At 40.7% G+C, this 23,493-nt stretch overlaps 1 protein-coding gene and 1 long non-coding RNA gene across 2 annotated transcripts in view; both read left to right on the plus strand.

The window, feature by feature from the left end:
• The window catches only part of LOC124262951, a 110,596-nt gene that overhangs the window by 81,191 nt on the left and 5,912 nt on the right, over positions 1-23,493 (plus strand). The gene's annotated exons all lie outside the window — the stretch shown is intronic.
• On the plus strand, positions 17,507-21,690 carry LOC124262953. The gene is made up of 3 exons (XR_006894735.1): positions 17,507-17,519; positions 18,955-18,965; positions 21,573-21,690. It is a non-coding gene; the product is annotated as an uncharacterized LOC124262953 (long non-coding RNA).

Below are 23,493 nucleotides of genomic sequence, written 5' to 3' on the forward strand. Positions count from 1 at the left end.
TCATAATCCATTACTCAGATGAAGTGCAGATCATTATGGCTTATGGAGATCCGTCTAGGATATCATGTGTATCAAAATAATGAGGTGGGTCTACCCAGTGGTTGAGTGGAGGGATGCAACATTGCCAGGTGAGGCATGTTAGGGTAAGGTGAGTACAGGTGAGGCATGTTAGGGTAAGGTGAGTACAGGTGAGGTGTTTTAGGGTAAGGTGAGTACAGGTGAGGCATGTTAGGGTAAGGTGAGTACAGGTAAGGTGTGTTAGGATAAGGTGAGTATAGGTGAGTCATGTAAGGATAAGGTGAGTACAGGTGAGGTGTTTTGGGGTGAAGTTTTGTTTGGTGAGGGTTTTATGGAATCAGGTATTTTGTGGTTTGAAGTGTTGGGGTAGATGGAGGCAGATTGGGGTAGAAGAAGGTAAATTGGGGTGGATGTAGGCATATAGGGATAGGTTAGGCAGATTGGGTAGATGGAGGCAGATTGGAGTAGAAGAAGGCAGATTGGGGTGGATGTAGGGAGATTGGGGTAGATGTAGGCATATAGGGATAGATTGGGTTTGATGTAGGCAGACTGGGGTGGTTGTAGGCAGATTGGGATAGATGGAGGCAGCCTGGGGAGGATATAGATAGCCTGGGGTTGGTGTAGGCAGATTCAGATAGATGTAGGCAGACTGGGGTAGAAATAGGTATGTTGGGGTAGATGTAAGCATGTAGGGGTAGATTAGGTACATTGGGTTTGATGTAGGCAGAGTGGGGTGGTTGTAGGCTGACTGGGGTAGATGTAGGCAGATTGGGATAGATGTAGGCATATAGGGATAGATTAGGCAGATTGGGTTTGATGTAGGCAGACTGGGGTGGTTGTAGGCAGATTGGGGTGGATGGAGGCAGATTGGGGTAGGTGGAGGCAGCCTGGGGAGGATATAGATAGCCTGGGGTTGGTGTAGGCAGATTGGGGTAGAAATAGGTATGTTGGGGTGGTTGTAGGTAGATGGGTAGATGTAGGCAGACTGGGGTGGTTGTAGGCAGATTGGGGTAGATGGAGGCAGCCTGGGGAGGATATAGATAGCCTGGGGTTGGTGTAGGCAGATTGGGGTAGAAATAGGTATGTTGGGGTAGATGGAGGCAGGTTGGGGTAGATGAAGGCAGATTGGGGTAGATGAAGGCAGATTGGGGTAGATGTAGGCAGACTGGGGTAGATGAAGGCAGACTGTGGTAGATGAAGGCAGATTGGGGTAGATAGAGGCAGATTGGGGTTGGTGTAGGCAGATTGGGGTAGAAATAGGTATGTTGGGGTAGATGGAGGCCAATTGGGGTAGATGTAGGCAGACTGGGGTAGATGAAGGCAGATTGGGGTAGATGGAGGCAGATTGGGGTAGATAGAGGCAGATTGGGGTTGGTGTAGGCAGCTTGGGGTAGAAATAGGTATGTTGGGGTAGATGTTGGCAGATTGGGGTAGATGGAGGCAGATTGGGGTTGGTGTAGGCACATTGAGGTTGATGTTGGCAGATTTGGGTAATATAAGGTGATTGGGGTAGATGTAAGCAGTTTGAGGGTAGGTGTAGGTAGATTTATCAAAATGGAACATAATTCAAAAAGAGTTCTCCAATTTTTTATATTTGTTTGTTAAATGTTCACCCATCTTTGCAGTTTTGAAATTAATTGTCATTGAATCTACAAGAAGACAATCTTTATATTTTTCTACAAACAGCTTGCCAACACTTTGATGGAATGTCAAAATAACTTTTAAAATAATCAAAACTGTTTGTTTTGCTGTTAACAATCATGAACATGATTTAATGGTGGGAGACACCTTTAACTGCATCAACTGTGTACATCCAACGTCAGGTTGAACAGATTTATGTAGTTGACGGTGTTATGTGGGTGATGTTGTTGTGGCTGGACCCGTCTGCTGTCTTTGATGGATGTAGTTTGATGTTTTTAACTGAGTTTGTTTACACTGGCTTGGCTCAATTACAGTTAGAAATAACACAGAGGAGAAGGATAAGCAACCCCTCCAGCAACACCCTCCATTCTACACCAGCTCGTGGCAGACTCATGGCAGAGAACATCACCTTACATCAATAAATCTCTGGAGGCTAATATCCTCGTCTGTGCAGAGTTGTGTCCCCTCAATGCACCAGGAACCTATGGGCTGGCCCTGATTATGTTTCCAGATTTGTCGTACCTGCGGCCGTGGTTTTAACTAAACTGATAGTCTGTCTCACAGTCCCTGAACGACATTAATTTCCCTACAGCCTAGCCCTCCCTGTAATGCTAAAGCCCTAAACGAAGCAAGTCTAGATTTCCCTAGGTTCAGGTTGAATCTCTGGTCTCCCTGGGGCTCCTTTTCAATTTAAATGGGCTTGTTTGTTACTATCAAAATTATATATTCAGAGACTAAGCCTTAGTCTACTAAACTGATAAAGTCTCCATGGCCTGCATCACATCGAGTTTTTCCCCCACTTTAAACTGACACAATGTGATTAATCTGAAATATAAAAGCAAATAGTGTCGGGTGGTAGGAGCAGTGTTTCAGTTGATTGGGTGCAGATGTACTTTAATGGCATGGGTCATATCTTATAATACCAATCACTGGTTCATCTGGCCTGACTGCCTAGAGGCTGCCATCATGGTGTGAATATTGGACAATATTATTCAAGACCAATAAAGATCTGGGTTGCAATTGGCCTTCAGTAACCCATGCTTGTTGTAAGAGGCGACTAACAGGATCGGGTGTTCAGTCTCGCTGACTTGGTTGACATGTCTTCATATCCCAGATTGTGTAGATCGATGCTCATGCTGTTGATCACTGGATTGTCTGGTCCAGACTCGATTATTTACAGACCGCCGCCATATAGCTGGAATATTGCTGAGTGTGGTGTAAAACTTAATTCACTCACTTTATTTATGTGAATTTTTTTTTATTGACACAATAACTGTGTCTTATTCAGTGTTCAAATTTCTGTCTGTTTAAACCTTTCAATGACTGAGAATATTGAAACCTTTCTATAATCTTGTCAAGCCACAACAAAATGACCTTGTGACAAGAAGCACTCTCACTCACTCACTCACCCATACACACCCACCCTCACTCACTGACTCACCCACGCTCACTCACTCACTCACTCACTCACTCACTCACTCACTCACTCACTCACTCACTGTTAAATGTTTCAGTCTGGACCAAGAAACAGGATGTTAAAGTGTCAAACAATAATCGAGCTTGACCACCCAGTCTATCAGACAGCCTCATAGCTCATAGTTCCAGGGCATCTGTTCAATCCCAGAATCATCCCAAACACTGAACCTTATGAATGTACAGTGTACAGATAGTTCTTGTTGTAACCATACTACATGCAATACTGTTCCTGCCACACCAAGCATCCAACATTACCAGTAATTCCTGGACAAATATGTGTGATCCTTTAGTCAATGGTATTAGTGATTGCCATGGCAACTAAACATCCCCGCCCTAAAGATACATGATAAATCAGGATTCTGTATATTTATGGATGTTGACTGGGGATCTATCTCACTAAACTACGTGGTGAAAGCATTTTGACATGAGGCATCTTGGTTTGCTATGAAGCACTCAACAATTCTGAAGAACTCCCACCTCTGGAAGGCTGTGAGTTGCTGTATCCACCAGCCATAGCTATATTTATCTTAAAAAAAGTTGCAATAATTGTGAACATGACGTTAAAACCCATTTCACCTCACCTGTACAAATAAAATGATTTTCTTCTTCACACCTGCATTCACAATAATTGGGTGGGATGCTTTTGTCTGTGATTATTTACTTTGACAGGAAACTTATGTGAAGCCTATTTTAACAACCCATGAAGATCCAGGTTAGAATTGATCTTCAGTAACCCATGCTTGTCGTAAGAGGCGACTAACAGGATCGGGTGGTCAGGCTCGCTGACATGGTTGACACAGGTAGTCATCATATCCAGATTGTGTAGATTGATGCTCATGCTGTTGATCACTGGATTGTCTGGTACAGACTGCCGGCATATAGCGGGAATATTGCTGTGTGCGGCGTTGAGCAACAAACCAACCATGTTAATGACGCCAATCAATTGCTGTATTAAACACAACAAACAAATCTATTTTCACAATTATTCCAAGAGGAAGTAGAACAGTCTTAAACTTCAAGGTGTTGCTTTTCACATGGAGTGAGTGAGTGAGTGAGTTTAGTTTTATGCCGCTTTTAGCAATATCATGGCAGGGGACACCAGAAATGGGCTTCACACATTGTACTTGTGTTGGGAATCAAACCCAGGTCTTTGGTGTGATGAGCATACACTTTTACCACTGGCCTACCCCACTGCCCCTTCTCACATGGAAGATCCAGGTATGATGTGAAAAAGCTGAAAGACAGTGTCCACAGGTGAATTTATAATTTTATTCACTGACCGCTCCCCCTCTTCCAACACACAGTCACACAACACAAACTGTAACAAAAATTTACCCTCCCATCCAACCACTCGCTCACTCAACAGAAAAAAACCAATACAATGGTAAACTCAAGTTATTGATCTTGAAATGGCTACAGACAATCGCACTTGATTATCCCCTCTTTGTTGCTGAAACTTTATTATTCACAAGGTCTATTTTTCGAATGCCTAATTTATGACAGAACGTAAAAGGGGAACAAATTGGTTCCGCCTATTATATTTAAAGGGATAATGCCCCATGGAAATCCTAACTATGATATCAAAGCCTTAATAACTTTGTTCACACAATATTTCTGGGTGGCTTGCCAGATGGGTGTCTATGGGAACGTGCAGCTCAGGTTCCTGGCATTCTTTCTTCCCCTCGTCTCAAGTTATGACGTGTTGAAAACCACGAGCAGAGGGGAGAAAAGCAATTAATTAGTAAGGGTCGTTAACAAAGTTAGATCAGTGAGATAATATTCAGACGACGTGAAATTAAAGCATCCATGGTCCATTTAAACCCTGTGAGAAATAAGTCAATAGATTATGTTTGTTTGTGTAAATAGTCCTACAGGTTTCACAAGTATACATGATTCTACACAGCTGTATGCTCCAGAAGTGTCAATAACTTACACCACCTTGCTGGTGTATATAGCCTCGTATTACATAACAGGCAGATATTGATTAGAATTAACCCCTTGACTGCCTAGTAGTTTTCAGGTGTGTCATTGTCAGTTATGTTTCATTTATATATACATCCTTTGTACCAAATGGATAAAATAGAAGTTTTATTTTGTAAGAATTTTATTTATTTTTTGTTTTTCATATTGTGAGTTTGGATGGTGCTAGTTTCCGTTTCTGTGAAGGGGTTAATAATAATTGATCTAATTTGCCATGTGTTTAGATTTCATCCAGCAAGGTGTTGATGTCATTTAATCACCATGGTAGAGCTCTGGACATGGAGTTCTCATGAAGTCCATAGTTATGACGTAGTAGTAGGTCAGTAGGTCTTGTGTTTGTTTTACATAGGGGGCCCGGTTGGGTAGCCTAATGGTTAAAGCGTTGGCTCGTCACGCCGAAGAACCGGGTTCGAATCCCCACATGGGTACAATGTGTGAAGCCCATTTCTGGTGTCCCCCGCCGTCAGGGTTTGAATCTGTGTGAATACTACTCTATGCCAATGTCCAGTGCTTCAAGCTCTGTCACTTCAGCCTGTAAATAATCAAGTCTGGACTGGACAAAACGTGTGGACGTCACTCTGAGCAGTGTTCCGTAGATGTAGAGGGTTCTCAAACAGAAAAAAAATTACAAATTACTTAAAAACATTTTCTGCAAGCAAAAATTTGTTTAGGTTTTCTAACTTATTAGGCTTAGTGTGCAATCAGTCTCTTGTGAAGGATTATCATATTCAGATTGTACAGATTTTATATCTCATGAAACCCAAACAAATATTCGTGGTGTTTTAATCCCGAGATACTTCTGGAAACACATAATACCTGGAGACTTCCATCTATAGTCAGCCTTGTCTGGACGTCAACGTGTGCAGCAGCTATGCAGTGTTTGTACAAACTGACTGTTATATAATAGACAGGTCTTCCTTTCCAGGCCACTTGAACCCATCCTTGCATTTCTGATTTGAAACAGTAAATACATGAAGGTAGATGTCAATAGAGGAACAAGTAGTACTACCACTGACTGCATTGCTAAGTTATGAGACACCATTCATCAATGAATGAAAAGACTTCAATACAGTATATAATCTGAAATGCAGATCACACGAAAATTCAAATATATCTGTCATTAGTTGCATGAACATACAGTAACTAAAAAGAGATGTGTTTGATAAATTCAGTCTTCCCTCCTCCTCCTTGACAATCCCTCATGTTCGTGCTTACCCATGCTGCATCATGCTTACCCATGCTGCTTCATGCTGTCTTATGCTTACCCATGCTACCTCATGTTTACCATGCTACCTCATGCTGTCTCATGCTTACCGATGCTAACTCATGCTTACCAATGCTGTCTTATGCTTACCCATGCTACCTCATGCTTACCATGCTACCTCATGCTTATCCATGCTACCTCATGCTGTCTCATGCTTACCGATGCTAACTCATGCTTACCAATGCTGTCTTATGCTTACCCATGCTACCTCATGCTTACCCATGCTACCTCATGCTTACCATGCTACCTCATGCTTATCCATGCTACCTCATGCTTACCCATGCTGTCTTATGCTTACCCATGCTACCTCATGTTTACCATGCTACCTCATGCTTATCCATGCTACCTCATGCTGTCTCATGCTTACCGATGCTACCTCATGCTTACCAATGCTGTCTTATGCTTACCCATGCTACCTCATGTTTACCATGCTACCTCATGCTTATCCATGCTACCTCATGCTTATCCATGCTACCTCATGCTGTCTCATGCTTACCGATGCTAACTCATGCTTACCAATGCTGTCTTATGCTTACCCATGCTACCTCATGCTTACCATGCTACCTCATGCTTATCCATGCTACCTCATGCTTACCCATGCTGTCTTATGCTTACCCATGCTACCTCATGTTTACCATGCTACCTCATGCTTACCCATGCTACCTCATGCTTACCCATGCTGTCTTATGCTTACCCATGCTACCTCATGTTTACCATGCTACCTCATGCTTACCCATGCTACCTCATGCTTACCCATGCTGTCTTATGCTTACCCATGCTACCTCATGTTTACCATGCTACCTCATGCTTACCCATGCTACCTCATGCTTACCCATGCTGATCCATGCTGCCTCGTGCTTACCCATGCTACCTCATTCGTACCCATGCTGCCTCATGCCTGTCTGCTCATTAACACTTCCCTATGCCAGACCATGCTAGCTCACAGCCTCCATGTTCACCAGTGCTTTCTCACACACCTGCATACTCGCCCATACTCTCATGTTTGAGCCTGCTGCCTCTTTCATGCTTACCCATGCTCTCAATTGCTTTCCCATGTTCCCTCCAACTCCCTCATGCTTTCCAATGCTTCTCATGCTTTTCCATGTTTCCCACACTCTTTCAGGCTTACCCATGCTTTCCAAGCTTCTCACACTCTTGTATGCACACCTATGCTCCATCATGCTTTCAAATGATTTCTTGTGATTCTCACTCTTGTATGCTCCACCATGCTCCATCATGCTTTCAAATGATTCTCACACTCTTGTATGCATTCCTATGCTCCATTTTGCTTACCCATGTTCACACATGCTTTCCAAGGCTTCTCACACTCTTGTATGCTTACCTATGCTAACTCATGCTCTCTTGCTCATGGTCATTCATTCTGACATACAACTTTTAGATACATTACTGTACACGTTTGACTCCGTGTAATGTTTGACAACATCTCTGAGAGGCAACCAGTGAAGCAAGTAGATAGTGACTCACAGCCCTGGCAGACCCACATCTCCAGTCAGCCAGTATCTTTGACTGTAGCAGGTCTTTACTATTGACCGACTTTGATGCATGGTACACACAACTAGTCTTCATCAAAAGCATGGATTATGTATAAGTGTACGTAATGTCGGCTGAATGTTTGGTAGGAATGTCATGCATTCAATCAAAGAGAGGCTGTGATTCACAGTTTTAGGTTTTGGTGTCATTAATGGTAGTTCTTTGTCAGCACCAGACTTGTGATGATGGCCTCGACCGACTTTTTCACTGATTCAGATAGTGTAATAGGCTTGTGACTCATACAGTCTATAAACCCTTCCAGTCCAAATACCCATCCATCCTGCACCATCCACCCTTATATACACCCATCCATCCTGCACCATCCACCCTTATATACACCCAATCCATCCTGCCTGCACCATCCACCCTTATATACACCCAATCCAACCATCCACCCTGCACCATCCACCCTTATATACACCTAATTCCATCCATCCTGCACCATCCACCTTTATATACACCCAATCCACCCATCCATCCTGCACCATCCACCCTTATATACACCCAATCCACCCATCCATCCTGCACCATCCACCCTTATATACACCCAATCCACCCATCCATCCTGCACCATCCACCCTTATATACACCCAATCCACCCATCCATCCTGCACCATCCACCCTTATATACACCCAATCCATCCATCCATCCTGCACCATCTACTCTTATATACACCCAATCCATCCATCCATCCTGCACCATCCACTCTTATATACACCCAATCCATCCATCCATCCTGCACCATCCACCCTTATATACACCCAATCCATCCATCCATCCTGCACCATCCACCCTTATATACACCCAATCCATCCATCCATCCTGCACATCCACTCTCTATCCACCCTAAAATCCACCCAACCATCCATCTTACCCCATCCACCCTTATATACATCCATTCCATCCATCCATCCTCCAGTCAGGTGTCTTCTTTATGGAACTTTCCCAACAAACGATATCCCCCTCACCAGATGAAAGTGTCCACAGTACTCAATATGTAATTACACAGGTATGTTTAATCCAATCAGTCTTGCACATCAGTAAGTCGGCATGCAGCTCCACTGACCAGGTAATTACACACCTGTACAGGTACGAGTTTCTGGAATGCCTTTCACTCCCCAAGGTCATCTGGATGAGACTAGACCTTGCACTTACCTGTCCTAATGATAGGTTAGACCTGACCTATAATGACAGACGAGACGACCCATCACTGGGCCGGGGGCAGGTATCGGCAAACCACTTACCTGTGACTGATGTGGAATCATTAAGATGTAAACGAGTTTCCATACCTGTGTCATTTGTCATTATCTTTCTGGAGATGATGTTGCTATTTCTATGAAAAGGTAGCCAGAGGGAGGGATGGCCAGCCAGCAGATGGTTTATTTTACATCCTTGAATGAAATAAAAACTGAAATGTGAAATTCTTGTCTTTTCCATTTTGTATTCAGTAGTGGGTGGAATGGTGCCCAGGAGTTCAACATTATCAGTGTCTGAGCCCGTGAAATTATATGCTAGAATATTTCCCACTGTGGTGTGAATGCATGCACATACTTTCTATCCTTCTCATGCCAAAAATACTGATTTAAGAAATAATTTGTGTAAAAGATACTTTGAAAGGGAAATTGTTAAACCAAAGCCACCGTAACTGCATTCAAATAGACCATTAATAGCAATGATTATCACCTGTGATCTCATTAGAGGTCCTCACACAGTGCTCACCTGTTATACTCTGGTTGAATCGCCAGGTCATCTCTTTGATGTTGGCACACCTGTAATTAACTACTACATCTAACTCCAGGAAGGCAGGTGTTTGTTTCTCTTGAGACAGGTGTAGATTTTGTGCTGGACATATTGAAGACCTTCCTTTGACTGGATAATTTCTGTAGCTAACGATAGACAACACTTCATTCCAGGTGTAACAATATGATCAGTTGGCAATATTATGTGATATAGGTCACGAGAACGTCTCGTAATCTAAGTGGGTGTATCTTATAGCCCTTGTTGGTCAGTCTGTTCTTAAATATGTCTAAAACTGGACAGTGGCTAGGAGAACTGAGACAAATTATCAGCCAGTTGGTTCAGAACACACTTGACATTACCTCATCCAGGAATGAGTGAGTATAGTTTTACGCCACTTACAGCAATATTTCACCACTAACACAGCAGGGGACACCAGAAATGGCCTTCACACACTGTACCCATGTAGGGAATCCAACTCTGCATGACAAATGAACACTGCAACTACAACTGTACACCCCCCACCCCTCATCCTGGAGTGTGTCGCCCTGACTCTACAGAATATAGTCTTGTTTCTCAGAAATTAAGAATGATTCTAAGCTATTCTTTTATGATTAATTGTTTTGTAAATATAAAGTTTTAGAGAAGATAAAGATATTTCTTTATTATATTTCACATTGAAATTTATATCTTAGACTAAATGCCAATCCATTTGTCACTCAGTACAAGGAGGAATATTAACACAAAAAATATGTTGATTAAAAATGATATTTTGTTTGTTATATTTATAAATATTTTATTTCAAACATTTCCTTATTATGATATTATTGTCATAAAACTTGACCGTAATTTTGACATTTGTATTGTCCAGAGGCCAGGAAAATTATCTTTGAAATTCAAATTGATGCTTTGTTTGAAAGAAGGTGGCCACGTTTGAAATAATCCATGTTCATTGAGTATCAAATGTCAACAGTCAGTCTTTTTTCCTGGAATATTAAAGAATTTGATGGTTGACATTTATTTCAAGGTTTTTAGACAGTCCTTACAACCAGAGACCATATATTACAACACAACAAGGATATCATGAACATAGCGCTCTAACTTGAAACTTTATCCATCCAACTTGGACAGAAATTGTTCATCTGTGAATCATGTTACCTAACATTGTGTGTCAAGGTACATTAAATATCGCAATTAAAAGAAAATTGCACTCAACAAACCAGCAAAACTGCACAGTAATCAGTATAGGTTACTGATCTGTGTGCAGAGACATCAAGGTCGTCAATATGCAAATACCAAGGTCACACCCACTTGACTGCATCTATTAGACAGCACACAATGAGCATTGTCACATTAAAAAGGGCTTCAGCCATTGTATTCAGCCAGCCATCTGTTCAGACACATCTTTTTACCTCTACAAGTGGAGAGCGCGAGTGACTATTTGTACCTTCTCATGTGAAGAGGCCACTATGGTCATGTTGGTTTTTAATGTGTCCGCCACCGCTGGGATTAAGGGGATCTTGGAAAAATGTGAGAGTTGTGCATAGGAAGTCTTTCAATAGTTTTTATTAAACTGCTAATTTGTTCCACCACAGATGCTTCTTGAGGAGAGTTATTGTGTGTGGATTAGGGAAATCAAGTGCGATCTTGATTTAAGACGCTTATCATTCTTTTGGAAATTTGTTTGATCTGAAAGTTTAAGCTGGTCATTTGAATCGCTATTCTGTAGTGATTTGGGTAATTTCCTTGAACTGAATTAAAATTAACTGTAGCTTCTGATCAAGTTTGTGTTTCATGTTTACTTGATTCAGAATATAGTCATATAATATATTTATATAATATGTATGTATTTGTTATAAAAATCTCATATTTGGGGATTCTGGGATGGTTTCCAGTTACTGATGAGTTAAAGGAGGAATCATCTGTGTCGGGTGGTAGACGTAACATCTTCTGTGTTTGTCTGGTTTGTGTGGTCCAGACTTGACTTCTTACAGGCTGGTATCATGGTTGGAATACTGAACAATGTTAAACAAGAAGACCTTTATTTATCTGAAAGAACTGTTCATTGGCACAAATAACTACTATGTTTCTTATTACTGACAATATTTAAAACTTACTTTCTTTTTTCTTGTCAAAGCCGTTAAAACATGGCATTGTGAGCATAAGCACTCACTCACTCTCACTCACTCACTCACTCACTCTCACTCACTCACTCACTCACTCACTCACTCTCACTCACTCACTCACTCACTCACTCACTCACTCACTCACTCACTCACTCACTCACTCACTCACTCACTCACTCACTCACTCATGGCTATAACGACCATGTGTAATAAATCTACCCTTTTTCCCACCTCTGATGTTTTATGATAGCAGTGATACTTTTACAAATTCAGGATTCATGCAACATAAAAAAACAATTAAACATTTCGCCTGTCGACAACAGTATGCAGGTTAATCCCCAGTAAAACTTTATAGGAGCGATGATTTTGTCAACCTCTTACCCTTCCAGCTAATGTTCCGATTTGTTTATTGGCAGGATTAACATGCCGTCTCAAAGTCACAACAGGCCACAAGGTGGCGCTGTACCCGTTTCGGTCAGCTGGTCAATTTGAGACCATGATAAAGAGTCAGAGGCCGTTGAAATGTGTCCGTTTTGAATTTTTTATTGGCTCTGTTCATATTCATCCAATCAACAACAGGAGGCTGTTATAAAACATAACTGTTGTCTGATGGCTGCGACAGTCATGATGTTTTGAGATGTTTTTGTGATGTCAGGAATACCCTCGGATAAATATCGTTTGTTGTGTTTTGTCTGCCAAAGCCTACTTAAAACTTTAAGACGAGACCTCCCTTGACGGGAAACGACATTGGAGTCCTGAGTTGATACCCGTGACAGATTTTAAGCTGAAAAGTGGATTTTAGGGTAGAAGTGTTATAGCACCTGTCATTAAAATTTCCCGAAATATTCAGTGTAGACAATACCATTTATCCTCAGAAAACATTAACCTTTATATTGTTGCTGGTGATTGTTTCGTGAAGGTGTAACTGGTTGTCCCCAAAACTCAAAATTTTAATGCTAAAACTCAAAAGCAAACATTCACTATTCTACACATTTTGTATTCAAGCAGGGTTTCAGTGGAATTCCAGAAAACAGAAAAACATAATTAGGTGCATCTGTAACAATTTCACGTGAAAGAAAATTGTTTTAGGTCATATGTCTTAAACACATGCACTCATGCATGCAAGAACGCATGCATGCACACACACATCACACACACATTTTATGACCAAACATCCCACAAGAGTGGCAATATTTGGTATAATGGACAAATTTCACCCCTCACCAATCTGGACTCTATTCGTCAGATACATGCTATAGAGAGGCAAGCAAGAGGTACAGGGGATCTGTCCTACCCTGAATCCCGACCTAGACCCTCCGTGATACTGCTGAAATAATGCTAACCGTGACATAAAACTAAAACTCACCCACACTGACCTTGGATCCATTCTACAGTTCCCCGTCGTCATCCATCAACCATCATTCATACAGCTGCACCAACTTGCACTGATTAGTGAAGGACGTTTTTAACTGTTTTAGATTTCAATCCGGCTTAATTCCATTATGAGCAATGCATGCAATTGGAATGAATGGTCTTTATTTGATAGACAAAAATTGGTATGAATGATTTGAACAGAATGGTTAATTTGTGCAAATCTCACACAGGTTAAGTGCTGAAGAAATGCCTCATTAAGATTATTTTGACATCAAGATTGATGCCACCATTAAACGCAAGCCTGTGTTCTAACAAAACCCTAATTAGGGCATTACTAGGGATTTGAAATTGTAATTGATTTTCAATTTTAGGCCAGGACAATATTTTTTCCATTTCAAAGATTTTTCAAAGCTATTTTATGAAACATGCAATTAAACATGATTAAATGATGATGATGATGATGTTGATAATTAAATGATTATGATGATGATAATGATGATGATAATTAAATGATTATGATGATGATAATGATGATGATAATTAAATGATTATGATGATGATAATAATTAAATGATGATAATGATGATGATAATTAAATGATGATGATAATTAAATGATGATGATAATGATGATGATGATGATAATTTAATGATTATGGTGATGATAATGATGATGATAATTAAATGATGATAATGATGATAATTAAATGATGATAATGATGATAATTAAATGATGATGATGATAATTAATGATGATGATAATTAAATGATGATGATGATGATAATGATAATGATGATGATAATTAAATGATGATGATGATGATGAAACGAAAGTGTAATTAGCAATGTAGGAATTATTGGATGGATACCTTAAACATGCATCCCCGTGCCGGGCCCACAGAGGAAAGTGGGTGGGTGGGGAATCAAGTGGTCACCCACGTGACTTGGTTGTCATCATACCCCCATGGTGGGTCACTCCGACATTATAAATCATGATCCAGAGTTAATTAATAAAGCCAGTCACAATATAAACTGAGAGACAAAAATAAAGGATCACAGGAAAATTCAAGCCAGTCACCATATATATTGGATCTGTAATAGGGGCAGTGGGGTAGTTTAGTGGTTAAAGCGTTTGCTCGTCACGCCGAAGACCCAGGTTCGATTCCTCACATGGGTACAGTGTGTGAAGCCCATTTCTGGTGTCCCCCGACATAATATTTCTGGAATATTGGTAGGAGCAGAGTAAAACTAACCTCAACCACGTTCACTCACTTACTGCAGTTGAGTAGTTAGTGATATTGCTGAGTGTAACTTATAATGAAGACATACAACCACATTGGTACATCCTTGGACCTTGGACCCAATCTCCTGCCAGGGACCACAAGATTTATTAGTTAATGGCCCTAGTATTGACAATAGATAGTATCAGGTCATTACAAGATACAGCATTGAAACAATAGATAGTATCAGGTCATTACAAGATACAGCATTGAAACAATAGATAGTATCAGGTCATTACAAGATACAGCATTGAAACAATAGATAGTATCAGGTCATTACAAGATACAGCATTGAAACAATAGATAGTATCAGGTCATTACAAGATACAGCATTGAAACAATAGATAGTATCAGGTCATTACAAGATACAGCATTGAAACAATAGATAGTATCAGGTCATTACAAGATACAGCATTGAAACAATAGATAGTATCAGGTCATTACAAGATACAGCATTGAAACAATAGATGAAATGTGTTACATGTATATTGCTCTTATACTGGTATGAATATTATTCTACTGTATTCCGCACCCCGTTACGGGATTTATATACCAACCTGAAGTAATCTTTATAAGCACCCCCAACTCTCACAAAAATATAGTTTATCAGGAATTTTGATGATTATTACAAAACAACAGCAGAAGAAATATATAACTGCCTCCTAACTATCAAAAACATTCAGATTCAACATCTAGGGGGGAACAAATTTAAATGTGATACTTTGATAAGCACACCCTTTTGTGACTACAGTGAATAGTTCATGTACAGAAGATAATCTGGTGACCTGTCAGGGGTTGGTGAACTGCCGAACTATATCTCCTCATCTTCCGGGCACAGCCTGGATGTCACATCAAACAAATGTCCACATTTGTATCTGTTGCCTTATTTCTTGCCATCAGTATACATGACCAAGGAAGAAAGACCATCAGCTATTTGAGGACAGCTAGAGTAATACATCTTCTTGAGATGTTCACATGGCATTCATACAACTTGTGAATGTTATATATGATACTGCTTGGTGAATTGTGAGCAAAGTTCTTGTGATGAGAATGAAGATAAAAGTTTGCTGAGGGTACATCACAGTGAGTGAGTGGGTTTAGTTTTACGCCACACTCAGCAATATTCCAGCTATATGGTGGCAGTCTGTAAATAATCGAGTCTGGACCAGACAATCCAGTGATCAACAGCTTGAGCATCAATCTGCTCAATTGGGAACTGATGACATGTGTCAACCATGTCAGCGAGCCTGACCACCCGATCCCGTTAGCCGCCTCTTATGACAAGCATGGGTTACTGAAGATTTTATTTTTATTATTTTATTATTTGATATTTATATAGCGCACATATCCACGCACTAGTGCATGCTCAAGGTGCTGGTAGTTTTTCCCTTGATCACTGGATGTCAATCTCAACGGCACATCTTATTATCAATCTCAACTCCCTGGGGAGTATACAACTCTTGCAGCCACTAGGCGCACCGAGTTACTGCGGCTTTCCTATCCGTACGAGGTACCCATTCACAGCTTGGTGGACTGGGACACATAGTCACAGTACTTTGTCCAAGTTTACTGAAGGTTGCTATACCCGCAACAAGGTGTTTGCACGTATTCATGTGGCCACCATCTGGTCATATACCAACAGATTCGTGGGTTCTTTGAAGTGCACAGGGTTGTGTTCTGTACACTAGGGGTTGTGACAACACTGAAAGAGTCTGCACACAAAGTTGACTCCAAGGTTTTTACACCCGGTCACAGGTGGGCTCGATCCCGACACCTCAACCTCGCTGGATCACTAGCCTGGCACCTTAGCCAGCTCGCCCACCATGCCCCCCGTGGTGATCAATATTGTAATCCAGACGTTCACGGGTCGGGTACATCACAGACTCGCATGTTGTCTTGAAATGGAACTATGGATAAGACTGAATGAAAATACTTTAAAAACGCAACTTCAGGACTGAATTTCAGAGATATGAAAAGAGTATGAGTATTGGCAGCTTGAGCTGAGAAATATTCCATCTATGTGGCGACTGTCAATAATGAAGTTTAGACTGGACAACCCAGTGATCAACATCATGAGCATCGATCTAAGCAATTGGGATACAATGACGTGTCAGCAAGGTCAGCAAGCCTGACCACCCGATCCCGAAAGATGAGAAAGAGTGAGTGAGTTAAGTTTTGAGCCGCTTCAGCGTTTTAGTGTAACACAGTGGAACTAGATGGATGATATTTCTTGGACTCTGTGTATGTCTTGGGATGAGAGTGAATGTGTGTAAAATTCTGATGTTGGGTCTGTAACAGAGACTATCTCTCAGAGGTGACATATTTCGGAACATTAACTTAAATAAGTTAGTAAATATTAGTATTCTTCTCACAAGCTTGAGGTTCAGGGATCTGTGTTCGTACCCAGACTCTTTGGGGTGGGGGTGGTTTAAACATGACGCAAAAGGCCACATATCTGAAGATCCTTTCCGACTTAGCCTTAATCTAACTTTTGTTCACTAGTTTAGTTTAAGACACAAGTTTACTTTAACTGGCAACCATACATATGAATCAGAAAAGTATTCTCTTTGAAATGACACTAATTTTGGATGGATCTGTTAAAGACTGCTGACCAATTTTTTCAAATTTAAAGTGATAAAACGGTCCCATTTATTTCAAAATTATTATCCAGGGTTCACAAGTACCAGCAACTTGACCTTTTAAACCTCACTCTTGGGGTGTCCTTAATTGCAATTCATTTCCCAGTTAAATACCCTGATGGGGATATCAGTAGTGTTTTCATCTAGGGATGATATCAAACGATGACTTTAATCAGCGATATCACTCAGCGGGTTGCCAGCAATACAGCTCATTCATGTCGCCATCATGCGCGACCGCCACCTCTCATCATTCCTCGTTAGCCTCCTTGTGGCTCCACCACCCTCTGGACAAAACGTGTACAGGGGATTGTTCAACCAACCATTTTTATGACCTGGGGGGGAACAAAAGTCTCTCCCCGATTTGGTTCCTGTGCCGGGTGAGATGAGAGGGGTGGGGACGTAACCGGGCTGTTACCAGGTTACCGGTTGTCCGGTGGTCCATTGTAGATGCTTACAGAAGCTAGGAGGGAGGGAGTGGCGGGGGACAGTTATGGATGGGCTGGACCTGCCTTGCGACACCGTGGCTGAGATCAGGGCTGTTACATTGAGAGAGTCGGCAGTTATAGTTAAAATAAGATAATAATGTCAAAATAAGTTGTCTGTTGAGTTGTGATTTCCAGTTTACCGGCAAGAGAGACATTGTGACCACTCAATCCCCCTATTTCTATGACAGGTCACTACATGGCTGAAATAATGCTGATGCGACAATCAATTTTATCTCACTCACTCTTAAACAGGGATTAACTACACTGACTCTGACATCTCCAACAGTTCATAGTTTCATGCTGTTTTGAACAGTATAACACGAATATGACAGCGTGGATTGATTGTTCATTGTTTAAAGCTGCACCCAGCAATATTCCAACTACATGGCGACAGTCTGTAAATAATCAAGTCTGGACCACACAATCCAATGATTTACATCATGAGTATCGATCAACACAACTGGGTCAACCAAGTCAGCGCGCCTGGCCACCTGATCCTGTAAGTTGCCACTTACGACAAGCATGGGTTGCTGGAGACCAAAGTGTGGCAGGTCTTCGATGTAGGACTGTTTGGTGAAACCCACCATCACGAACCTAGAACCATACCAGAAGGTGAACCGCGTTTCGACTCCACAGAGGCGGTGTCAGCTTGACTAAGGGACACGACTCTGCTAATCAAATAGTAGCGTTTAAATTGACCGGATCACCCTTGCCGCCACCGTACCAAAATACAAGACAAATGATTTAATGATATGAAATAGACGCAGTATATCACAGATGAGTTTATTAGTTTAATTGAAACTCTGACAGTTCTCAGGAAGTAATACTCTGTAATAATTCCACTAAAAGGCTCTCTTAAATCTTCTGTATAACATTGTAAGCGACGATGTGGTCCCATGAATAAATGATGAGGCTGACAATATCATTATCTTTATTTCCCCGCCTCTGCATTATCTGAAGAGACAAAACCCATAAAGATCGACAAATTTCTTTCCTTGGCTGAAGTACTTGCACCATCCCCCTTCTGTCAAGTCCTTCTCATTGAATAATGTGTATCATTATTAGCAATTATGAAAACATGCCCCATGCTGTCAAAAAAAGTTTATCTTTAGAAAAAAGTATGTTTTGAGTGAAATCCAATAAAAATGTATTTGACAGCAAGATACTGGATGAATCGGTGAAGCAAATAATTCATGATTCAATAATGGTACAGAATCATTGATGCAGAATTGTGAATTTATTAATCTTGTATACAAGATGTTCATTGAATGGAAGGAGGTGCGAGGTGGATAAATTATTGATTTGTTAACATAATGTGTCGTTTTAATCAGGTGTTTATGAGCCAAGTACAGAGTAATTAAACAATTCATTCAGCACTAGCAGAGTTGCATTTTGTGAGGAATTTTATATTTTTTTTTATTTTCACAGCATGAAAGTTAGATGAAACATTCTGAAGAAATTAAAAAAGACAATAAGATGGTATGGATTAAACTGGCAAATAGATGTGCGTAACATGATGCCATGTTACACAAGGGCTTGTAATGCTAAAAACTGCCAAACACTGACAGGATTCCGCGATCTGATGGGACATATCTTATTTATAGCCAATGAGCTCCCTCGCTCTTTTTAGTGCTGTGTAGGTTAAGGCCAAGGTTGTCAATGGCAACGGGTGCAACACGGGCCTGTTTGCGATGAAGAAATGTACGTAACTCATTATAACAGTGAGGTGTAAGTGTCTCCGAAAGAATGGCGACAAGCGCGCTGACAGGTGCCAACAGTTCAACATGTTTTGGTGCATGTCGTTTGTGTATACTGTGAAATAAACAAGAAAATCAGTGAGATACCGCTAAAAATTCTGAGCAAGGATTTTGGCTCGGAATTGAGAAATCACGATTTTTTTAGCTTCCGAAGACCCTAGCTCCCAAAGTACGGCTTTGATTTTTGTGCTGTATGTCTCATTTTGTAGGTAAATCTATTGGCTTGAAATGTGTGCATACTTTAAATGGGATAAATACAGTGAGCATTGTTGAATTCGCCCTGAAATGAACTTGATGACATCGTTACACCCCTTTCTATTATGTAGTGTTGAGACCAAGTCAGTGTTAGGTCATGTGCCAAGTTACAGCCGATCTCAGGTAACAAGATGGACACGGGAATGTCTAACCTGACATGACAGTTGGTAATAAAGGAGCAACATATACAGTTATATTTACAGATGAGAATACACAGTAGTACACAGAGGATATTATATTCATGCCCATGTCATACTATGTTTACCACACGAGTGCCTAAATGTTGGTATTTCCGAGTGAGAGCGAGGATATACCGATATTTAGGCACGAGTGTCGTAAACATAGTATGACATGGGCATGAATATAATATTCTGTTTATTACCGAAGTCGTCAACTTAAGGATAATCAACCCAAATCTTCTTTTAAACAGAGGCTGGCTACCCGCCGTCGCCGCATGTATAACGCAATAATAACGTATAATGCCTTTTTTGCCTATGAAAAATATGAACCCTGGTATTTTCGTCCTCGTAGGTAATAAACATGTATAATCCCAGCGATGGCGTCATGTAACTATAACTATTTATCATCCAAAACTGTGTTCCACGGGAGATATCGCTTGTGTGAGATCATATGATATCTCCTAGGAGATATCGTTTTGACAGTAGATTTTGTACAATGCCCTGACAATGCTATGACATCATCAACTTGATGATGTCACAATGCTATGACATCACTGCACAGCAAGTCTAATGGTAGTACAGTGTTGAGAGATGTAAATTTTTCATTGAAAACTAATGAAGAATGATTTTTGATGATAAATAGAATCTCACCCTCGTGTCTACTGATATCAATCATATCAACACTCGTTGATAAAAGTGAAAATATCCTCGGCAAGCCTCGGATATTTGTAACTTTATCAACTCCTGTTGATATAATCGATATCAGTAGACACTTGGGTGAGATTCTCTATGTAACACCTGTCCTGTCATCAAGATGTCATCAGTCAGGAGATGTCCTTACAACTCATTTGCACCACTGGATGTTCTGGTGTCAGAATTGTCCGTCTTTGCATGGATGCTGTAGACACGTGGACGCTGTAGATGTTGTTGCAGATACACCTGTTGCTAGGAATGGTACAGGTTGTAAGGTATGGTGAACGGAGAATGTACCGAAAGTGCGTAGCTCGAATCCACTGGTCTTGACGTAGGGTCACACAGGTGTTCTTTCACTGCGGTGAGAGTCTATAACTTGTTCGCTGAAAACATCGCGATATGTGTCAAATTGTGTTTCTGTGGACAATAAATTTATGAGAAATGACATTTTGTTAGGTACTAGATGAAAACATATCTATCTGTTATTTTCCCAAGGTTGGGCATAAACAATGACTAGAGGTGTCTTTCTTACCTCTACACTTCTTAACACTGCATTAGTTGGAAATCTGCTTGACTGGTGTTTTAAGGTGAAACATACTGGTCACTTTCATCAAATATGTCCTCGATTATTGTCATATTTCATGCAATTCAAACAACTGCTTAGTTGCCTTCAGCCATTTAACCCCCTCGATGCCGAGGTTTTCTTCAGGCACACATTTTCATACAATTTGAAAAGTGATCGTTGTTCGAGAATTGCGCTCACGTGGTCATGGATCTACGTACGGCTATAAAATTACACAGAAATGTAGAATATCAAATTTCCTATCCATTGGTATAAATATAAGTGCAACTACCTTGGCAGTTTGAGAAATCGACACTGCTAAATGTTTCAAAAATTTTGTTTTGCGTTAAAAACAGTAAATTTCTCCGCTTTTTATCACACACCGATAAAAGCACTGTGCTACAACTTTTTTTAATTTGGCATCTTTACGGAAAGTGTGCACAAAGAAAATACAGCCTGATATCTGAACGACGGAAGTGTATATGAATAAATAGAAGTCAGACAACTGGTAGTCTAGACTGCAGACTTTGTGTACCCCTCTGATGGGTGTTAAAGTCGCGGTGAAAGTCGTGGTAGCTGAGCGGGTAAGGCAGCTGACTTTGTGTGCTGGCGAATAGGTGCCTGACTCTGAGGGTGTGAGTTCGAATCCTGGATGGGGCTCAACTAAAAAAAATACTAGTATTTGTACTTAACTAAGAAAGTGTAATCCCAAATATGACATATGTTACATTTTACCACTTTCTAAATGGCATTGTGTAATCATTGTATTTGATGTCATTGCTTGTTTATGCATTTTGCTACGTCGGAAAAGACGACATTGGCATGCTGATTGGTATATATCTCACCTAATTTCCATTAATTGTATAAAAGGTCTCAGCTTCTGTGTCAGAATTTAGCACTCTTTAGACAAAACTTAAAATGAATGATTTTACCATTTATATAGGTTCCTGAACATATCAACAATTAGGCAGTATGTGTTCAACCATAGATATCCTCTCTTTGGTTAATTGGTTTGCGGCGGGTGTAAGGGCGTTACTATACGGACATTAAGAAGGATACTCTCGTGGCTATGTCGGTGCATGAAGTAGCCATGGCTCATTCTTACCTGGATGTCTTATATCACGCTGTGTCGGATGCTACTCAGAATCAAGTCTATTCCTTGGGCAGACTACGGCTATGGATAGGACACACAAGTTGAACTCAGTTAGGAATTTACCGGAATCCACTAAGGAGCTGATGTTTCAGCAACCTTTGAACTCAGAGGCTACCTTCAACGGGCAGTGTCAACAAGCAGGTGAAGCAAAGGATGCTATTACTACGAGGAATCTTAATCAGCGTTTAGCTTCGGCCCTCTTGTCGCAGAATAGGTTCAGAAGTGCACCTAGGGGTAGAAGAGATGGCATGCAACCTTCATCTGGGTCTCGCCCTCAATCCCTAACTCAACAGGCACCATTACAACATTCAGTGTTTGATAGAGTCATGGACGCTAGACCACGTACATCGGCCTCCTCAAGCAGGGGCTCTTTTGCAAGTTCTAGAGGTAGAGGTAGGGGGGCTAGGTCTTTTCGCCCCTTAAGGGCTAGGAGGTTCTGACTCCCCTCTAGAAACAGATTCTATTCCTTACGATTGGAACAGCCCGGACTTGGAGATAGAATTGGATTTTGTCTCATACAAAGTGTTGTCAAACTCGTGTTGTTCAGAAACAACCAATCATAGTCAACAAAATTTTCACGTGACTGCACCGATAGAGTCATGGCGCTCAAATGACAACATCTGTTTGACATGTGAAAACGTGAGTTTGACAACTTTTACAATTTCAACAATATATGTATTGTCAAACTGTAGTTTGCCGTGTGAAAAGGCTGCTTAAGGGACGTAACTGCTGATAGGCATTGGATCATTACCAAGGTAGTTACCACCTCTTAATTTAATTTACTGGGAATAGTCTGTAATACATCACGGAGTGGATGAGAAAATGGCTACCACAACCCAGAATTAAGTTTACTTATAATTACAAACAATACTTGTGATTGTTCATGATCTTCAGCTTTCAACGTAGGTTGTTTTCTCTAACTTCGCAGTTCAACTAGGGACGAGTTCTATGATAATGTTACGTTTATTATTTCAATAGTTAGCACTTTCATCAACACCATTTTAGGTGTAAATTTCACCTGTTTTGATGTGATCCGGGATGGCAGATTTGCTGTTGGAATTGGTAACTGAAGACTGATGTCATGCACTTGGTTGTTGATAGGCCAGGATGAATCCCCTATGAAGCTTTGTCCAATCACAGTTATTTTGTAAATGACACATTTTGGTTGTTGTTGTAGATGGTTAATAGTTTGTTTGCAGTGAAACTTATTATAAAAGTTGTTTAACAAAAGATGATAGTTTCAAATCGCTATTTTATTGGTTTGTATTACAAGGGGGTATGCACATTAAATGAAAACCTGATTGTTTTTCTTGTCATATTCTG

The sequence above is a fragment of the Haliotis rubra genome, unplaced genomic scaffold (genome assembly GCF_003918875.1).
Source record: "Haliotis rubra isolate DU_JTF1 unplaced genomic scaffold, ASM391887v1 Scf860, whole genome shotgun sequence".
NCBI lineage: Eukaryota > Metazoa > Mollusca > Gastropoda > Lepetellida > Haliotidae > Haliotis > Haliotis rubra.